The following is a 7,591-nucleotide window of genomic DNA, read 5'->3' as shown; positions in this document are numbered from 1 at the left end:
TAGATTTTGCTGCATATGGATATGACTGGTTTCAGTATATGAGGAGTTGTGAATGGTGCTGAATATTGTGCAATCATTGGGGAGCATTTCCACTTTTATCCTTACAATGGAGGTAAGCATTGATGAAACAGCTTAAAGTGCTTGAACATGACTCTGAGGACCTCCTGTAGAGATGTCCTGGAGCTGAAAAAACTGAACTCCAACAACCACATCATCTTCCTTTGTGTCAGGTATGACTCCATACAATTGAGAGTATTTTCTCGATTCTCATTGACGTCAATTTTGTGAGGACTCCTCGATCCTGCGTTTCGTCAAATGAGGCCCTGATGTCAAGGGCTGTAATTCGCATTTGACCTATGAAATTCAAGGCTGTAGTGAGGTCAAGAGCTGAGTGGCCCTGGCAAAGCCCAAGCCTCAGTGAGCAGATTATCCTTTTGCAAGTACAACTTGATAGCTTGGTTGACAATCCCTTCCATCACTTTACTGATAATCGAGAGTAAACTGATGGGCAATAACTGGTCAAGTGGATTTGTCCTGCTTTTCATGCACTGGACATACCTGGGCAATTTTCTACATTGTTGGCTGGATGCCAGCATTGTAGCCATACTGGAAAAGCTTGCCCGGGGGTGCAGCTAGTTCTGGGTATTAAGTACTATTCTGGAATGTTGTCAGAGCCGATGGCTTTTCCAATATCCAGTGTCTTCAGTCATTCCTTAATCTCACATGGAGTGACTTTAATTGGTTAATGACTAGCATCTGTAATGCTGGGGACCTCAGGACAAAAGGTCAAAGGACAGTTGGCAGAAAATTTCTTAGGGCTCAATAAACTCATGGTGGAACCTAACCTAAAAATGTAAGTCTTTTAGGTTTGTTTATGTTGGAATTTTTAAAAAAAACATATCGTCAATAAGATGAGAATAGGTGACAACACCACCTCCATGACAGTCCTCAACACCATCACCCTGCATGACTGCATACTCAGCCCCTTACTATACTTATGGTTCCTCCAATTCAGAGAGAACTACAAACCTCAGATAATTTGGAAGACAGTTCAAGTCGACTATTTTCTATTTAGCAAGTTACTATTATTCCAAGAGAATCCATTTAGAGAGAATAGTGAAAGCTCAACATTATCTGAATTTTTAAAGTCACTGTTGATCATCACTAAAAGCCCACCTGACTCATCAGTGTACTCAGGGAAGGCAATTTGGTGTCCTTAGGCAGTCTGGCTGACATTGACACCAGTGATATGGTTGACTCTCAACTGCTGTCCAAAATGGCCCCAACAAGGCACACCATTCGAGGGGAGATTAAGGTTGGGCAATAAATGCTGACCCATTCAATACATTCCATAACTAATATTAAAAAGTCCACTTTGGTAACTGGGAAATATATTTTCATTTCAAGTTGTGACCACAGAGTAGTAGAACAGGAGTGACTGTGAACATCTCCAGTCTTGGTAATAACAATACAATTTATAAGTTGTTGTAGAAATGCAAGAAATCCAACTCCAGATCATTGAAGACAGGATGTATCCTCGAAGATGTGTGTGGGACAATGAGGAAGTCCCAATGAACTAACCAAGGGGTAATTGCCAGGGAGGCTGAAAGTTCCAATGGGCAATTACCAAGCATTTACAAACCTCCAAAAAATTCCCCAATCCTGAGTTAGAGACAGATTCCCTTGAGAGTTCTAATTTAATTATTTTTCCAGGTGGTCAGGGAAAAGATAAAGGAATTAATACAAGTTAAGTGGTTAACTATGAAACTGATTCTCTCCAAACACTCACATGAACCCCATCAATTACTCAAATACCACCATTCTCACAGACACACAACCTTTCCCCTCTCCCTGAACCAACTCTCTCACTTTTTTTATAGGTACATTCAGGATTTGTCAAAATGTCTTTGGGACCTTTAAATGTTGGAATATAGCTAGAAGTATCAAGAAAAAGGGCTGTGTTTTCAATCACAATCCACTCCACTGCTGGTTCCTTGGATTCTTTGTCCAGCCCCAAATGCTTCAATGGGGAAGGCTCCTGGCTTGACAGTTCATATTGGAAACGTTTTTTACTCCAGATGGTGAGGCTGCCTCTTAGAATTTTCCTTTACTGTACTTATGTTAAGTATTCTGAAATTTCATCTTAAATGTCTTCTTTATTCTTCTATTGATCTTTCCCTAGTATAGTATCCCAGTTCACTTCAGCTAGCTCAGCTTTCATGCGTACAGAGTTGCCCTTTTTTGAAAAATATAAAATACTTTTCATAGATTCACTTCTAGCTTTCATTATGAATGTGAAATTCCATCGTATTGTGATCACTACTACCTCAGGGTGCTTTTACTCTGAGGTCACTCGTGAATCCCGTCACCACACATATTGACAAGTCAGAGAAACACAGAATTCTTACACTGCAGAAGGAGAGTGTTTGTCCCATTATACCCCACCAACTCTCTGAATATTATGCACCCAGACAGGATACTTTCAATGCGCATCTGTAGAAGTCGGTGAGGGTCCTTATGAACATGCCAAATTTCCTGAGCTGCCTGAGGAAGAAGATGCATTGGTGTGCCTTCTTGACCATCACAGGCATGTCCATAAGCACCAACTTTTACAAATGCACCACAGAAAGCATATTATCCAGGTGCATAATGGCCTGGTATGGCAACTGTCCTGCCCAGGACCATATGTAATTACAGAAGGTTGTGTGCACAGTTCAGACCATCATGGAAACCAATCTTACATCCATGGTGTCCATTTACATGACTTGTTGCTGCAGAAAGGCTACCAATATTATCAAAGACCCATCCCACCCTCGTAATGCTCTCCTACAACCTCTTTCATCAGGCAGAAGATACAGAAGCTTGAGCATACGCACCAGCAGGCTCAGGAATAGCTTCTTTCCAACCATTATTAGACTGATGAGTGGACTCTTTAACTTCAAATTATGCTGATCTTGCTAATGTTGATTTTGCTTGGCACATGCCTATGCAATGTAACCTGTGTGTGTCTTGGTTTTTTTTTCACCCTATGATCTGTATGTCCTGTACTCATGTAAACAAAACTTTTCATCGTACTTAGGTACATGTGATAATAAATTAATCAAATCAAACCAAATCAAATCAAATCCTCTAAAGGTAAATTTGTATTCTTTTGAGATGGTTTCTCAAAGCAGCATTTTCTGTAACTAACCCGATACACCACGCAGAGTCAAAATGTTCAGAGAATTGGTGGGACACAGCGGGACAGATAGCCTCCTTCTGCAGCGTAAGAATTCTGTGTTTCTGTGACTTGGCATTATGTGTGGTGATGGGATTCATGAGTGACCTCAGATGTTATAGAATGCATTAAGTTACACAGAAATAAATGCCTGGTCAGGGGATAGCACAGAAAATAAACAATGGCACAGGAAGCTAAAAGATTAAACAAGATAAAGAAAGTAGAGTACAAGATGAAGTTAGATAGGAAAGTAAAAATAGATAGCAAGGGTTTCTGCAGGTATTTATTTAAAATAGAAAAGAGTAAGCAGAGTGTTGGTCTTCAATATAGTGAGAATCAAGAGTTAATAGTTAATATTAGGGAAATGATGGATGAAATGAACAAATATTTTGCTTTTGTCTTCACCTATAGAGGGTATTAAAATCAACTTTTCTTAGCTATAAATCAGGAGCTTGAATGGAGAGAAGAATTTGGAGAAATTACAATCACTAGGGAAGTGGTAAGTAACAAATTGATGGAGCAATGGACTGATAAGATGTTGGATGCTAATAGATTTCATCCCTGGTCTTAAGATAGTCAGCCAATGAAGTAATAGATGTATTGTTAGTTTTCCAAAATTTGCTTGGTTCCATCAGATCATTAAGTTGCGAATATAGATCCTCTATTCAAGAAGGGAAGGAAGGAGGAAACAGGGACCTATAGTCTGCGTCTGAGATGAGGTGAGGGGTTAGAATCAATCATTAGAAGATGTAGTTGGGACATTTAGAAAATTCCATGGAAATTGGGAAGTGTCAGCATAGACTTATCAAGGGAAAATCATATTTAACCAATACATATTATCCTATATTATACTCTATTGTTAGATCTTTGTCCATTCATTTAACCTATATATGCTATTTTGTAGTCTCTTTTTGTCCTCTTCACAATTTATTTTCTGACCCATCTTTGTATCATCAAAAATTTAGCAACTGTACTTTTGGTACCTTTATCTGAGTCATTTATATAAATTGTAAACAGTTGAAGCCCCAGCATTCATCCCTGTTCTGAATTATCCCCTTAACTGCTTTAATTAACCTATCTCTTAACCTAAATTACTAGCTCACATTCACTGCTGCCAGATATTTTTGTAATCAACCTGTTCAGAATTGTTATTGCAAACCTGCGTAATATGTGGGACTTGAACCTGGGCCTTCTGGCTCAGAAGTAGGGACACTAACACAGCACCACAAGAGCCTATGCTCTCACAATTGACCTTTTATAGGTTTATGGAGGCATAGAACTTTTAACAATCACCTGATGAAGGAGCGTCGCTCCGAAAGCTAGTGTGCTTCCAGTTAAACCTGTTGGACTATAACCTGGTGTTGCGTGATTTTTAACTTTGTACACCCCAGTCCAACACCGGCATCTCCAAATCATAACTTTTAATGGTATGGAAAAGGTCTCTTTGATCCACCATGTCTGCACCAGCCGTCAAACTTCCTTTCATTCTAATCCCATTTTCCAGCACTTGTCTCATGTCCTTGTACACTACGGCATTTTAAATGCTCACTTAAATACTTCTTAACTGTTCTGAGGGTTCCTGTCTCTGACATCCTTTCAGGCAATGTATTCTAAATGCCCACAATCCTCTGGATGAAAACAGTTTTCCTCAAATCCTTTCTAAACCTCCAGCTCCTTACCTTACAATTGTATCCACGGGTTTTGACTCCTCCTACTAAAAGGCAAAGTTTCTCCTTATCTACCCTTGTCATGTCACTCATAACTTTGTATACCATCATCAGGGACCCCCTCCGCCATCTCTGCTCCAAGGAAATCAGTCCCAGTCTGCTTTTTCTATCTTCATAGCTGAAAAACTCCAGCCCAACCCACATCCCAATGAATTTCTCCTGCGCCTACACTAGTGCAATCACATTCTCCCAATAGTGTGGTGACCATAACTGCATACAGAACTCCAGCTGTGGCTTAACTCACATTATATGCAACCCAATCATAATCTCCTTGATTTTGTATTCAATGCCTTGACTAATAAAGGCAAGTATCCCATTTGACCTCTTAACAATCTTATCTTCCTGTCCTGCTGCCTTCAAAGATCAATGGACATGCACATCAAGGTCCCTCTGATCCTCTGTACTTCTCAGGGTCCTACTACCTCATCTTGTTAGTCCTCCCAAAATGCATGACCTCACACTTTTCAGAATTAAATTCCACTTGCCATTGTTCAGCCCATCTGATCAGCCTGTCTACATAGCTCTATCGTCTAAGGCAAAACCTGTGATACCTGTAAGAAGTATTTACATGAACACTTGAAATGCTGTAGCATACAAATGTATGGGACAAGTCCTGGCATTAGAATGGTGGTGGCTTTTGGAATATTGTATGCAATTCTGGTCTCCCTCCTAAAAGAAGGATATTGTGAAACTTGAAAGGGTTCGGAAAAAATTTATAGGGATGCTGCCAGGGTTGGAGGGTTTGAACTATAGGGAGATGCTGAATTGCCTAGGGCTGTTTTCTCTGGAGCATCAGAGGCTGAAGGGTGACCTTATAGAGGTTTATAAAATCATGAGGGGCATGGTTAGGGTAATTAAATAAAGTCTTTCCCCTGGGTTGGGGGAGTCCAGAACTAAAGGGCATAGGTTTAGGGTGAGAAGGGAAATATTTAAAAGGCACCTATGGGACAACTTTATCACGCAGAGGGTGGTGCGTATATGGAATAAACTGCCAGATGAAGTGGTGGTGGCTGGTACAATTGTAACATTTAAAAGACATCTGGATGGGTATATAAATAGGAAGGGTTGAGAGGGCTTGGGCCAAGTGCTGGCAAATGGGACTAGGTTAAATTAAGATGTCTGATCAGCATGGTCAAGTTGGACCAAAGGGTCTGTTTCCATGCTGTACATTTGAGTGACTCTATGATATAACCGACGCAGACATAGTGAGCTGACTGGTCTGTAAACATGATCAATTAGCAAGTTTTGAGAAGATTTGTCACTCAGGTTGAGGTTCTGGATGTCGGTTTGCCTGCTGAGCTGGAAGGTTTGTTTTCAGATGTTTCACCACCATACTAGCTAACACCATCAGTGAGCCTTCAGATGAGGCACTGGTGGTATAGCCCACTTTCTATTTATATGTTTGGATTTGCTTGGGTTGGTGATGTCATTTCCTGCAGCAAAGTATTTTGCAAGAACTTTAACAAACACTAAATTGAACAAACAGGCAGAAAACTAGCCACTAGGATACATGAACATTAATTAGCCACAAAAACTCATGACCAATTCTCACTGGTATCCTTGCATACAGATGAAAAAGGACACCACTTTGACTGGGACAACACATCCATCTTACGACAAGCCAAACAGAGAAATGCACGAGAATTCATAGAAGCATGGCAATCCAACCAGAACTCTATCAACAAACACACTGATTTGGATCCCATTTACCACCCCTTGAGAAAATGAACAGGAAATGACATCACCACTGAAATGACACCACCAACTCATGGAAACCCAAACACATAAATGGAAAGTGAGCCATACCACCAGTGCTTCAAATGGAAGGTCACTGAAGATGTAACCTAGGATGGTGGCGAAATGTCTGAAAATGAACCTTCCAGCTCAGCTAGCAAGCTTACATCCACATGATCAATTTTCATGAAATCTGTGAATTTACTGATCACACCTCCTACATTCACGTCCAAATCATTAATGTACACAACAAGCAGCAAAAGACCAACACTGAACCATGTGGTACATCACTGGATGCAGACTTTAGATCACATAAACATGATTTGACCATCACCCTCTGCTTCCTGCCATTAAACCAATTTTGGATCCAATTTGAGAAACTGTCCTGGATCCCAAGGGCTGTTAGTTTCCTAATCTTTTTGCGAAAAATGCCCTTGTCAAAAGCCTTACTAAAGTCCACGTAGACTACATCAGCATTGCTCAGGCATATCACAATGGTATAGCTACCACTTTCCCTAATATTGATGCCAGTGCCCCATAAACAGGAGCTCATTTATGCCATACCACTCTTTAAAGCCATGCATTCAACTGTCTAATCTAATTAGTTCTATGCCACTTACATCCAGAGATTATTGCCTTTGAGGGGCTGTTTCTTAATTGGTTGCCTAGCTCCTCAAAATGTCAATACAGAACATCTTTCCTCATCATTCCTGTGCGCTTGGTATGCACATGGATCACACCAACTGGATCCTGCCCCTCCCACTAAAGGTCTTCTCCAGCCCTGAGCAGATGTCGCAAACATGAGCACCAGACAAGAAACACAACAATCTGGACTCATTTCGTTGCTACAGGCAACAATGTCAATTCTCCTGATTATTCTGTCACCCACTATCACTACATTCCTTCCCAATTG

Source organism: Hemiscyllium ocellatum, chromosome 5, assembly GCF_020745735.1.
Source record: "Hemiscyllium ocellatum isolate sHemOce1 chromosome 5, sHemOce1.pat.X.cur, whole genome shotgun sequence".
In the NCBI taxonomy this organism is placed as follows: Eukaryota; Metazoa; Chordata; class Chondrichthyes; order Orectolobiformes; family Hemiscylliidae; genus Hemiscyllium; species Hemiscyllium ocellatum.
The sequence above is the reverse complement of the archived record's forward strand: the minus strand, read 5'-3'. Positions refer to the sequence as shown.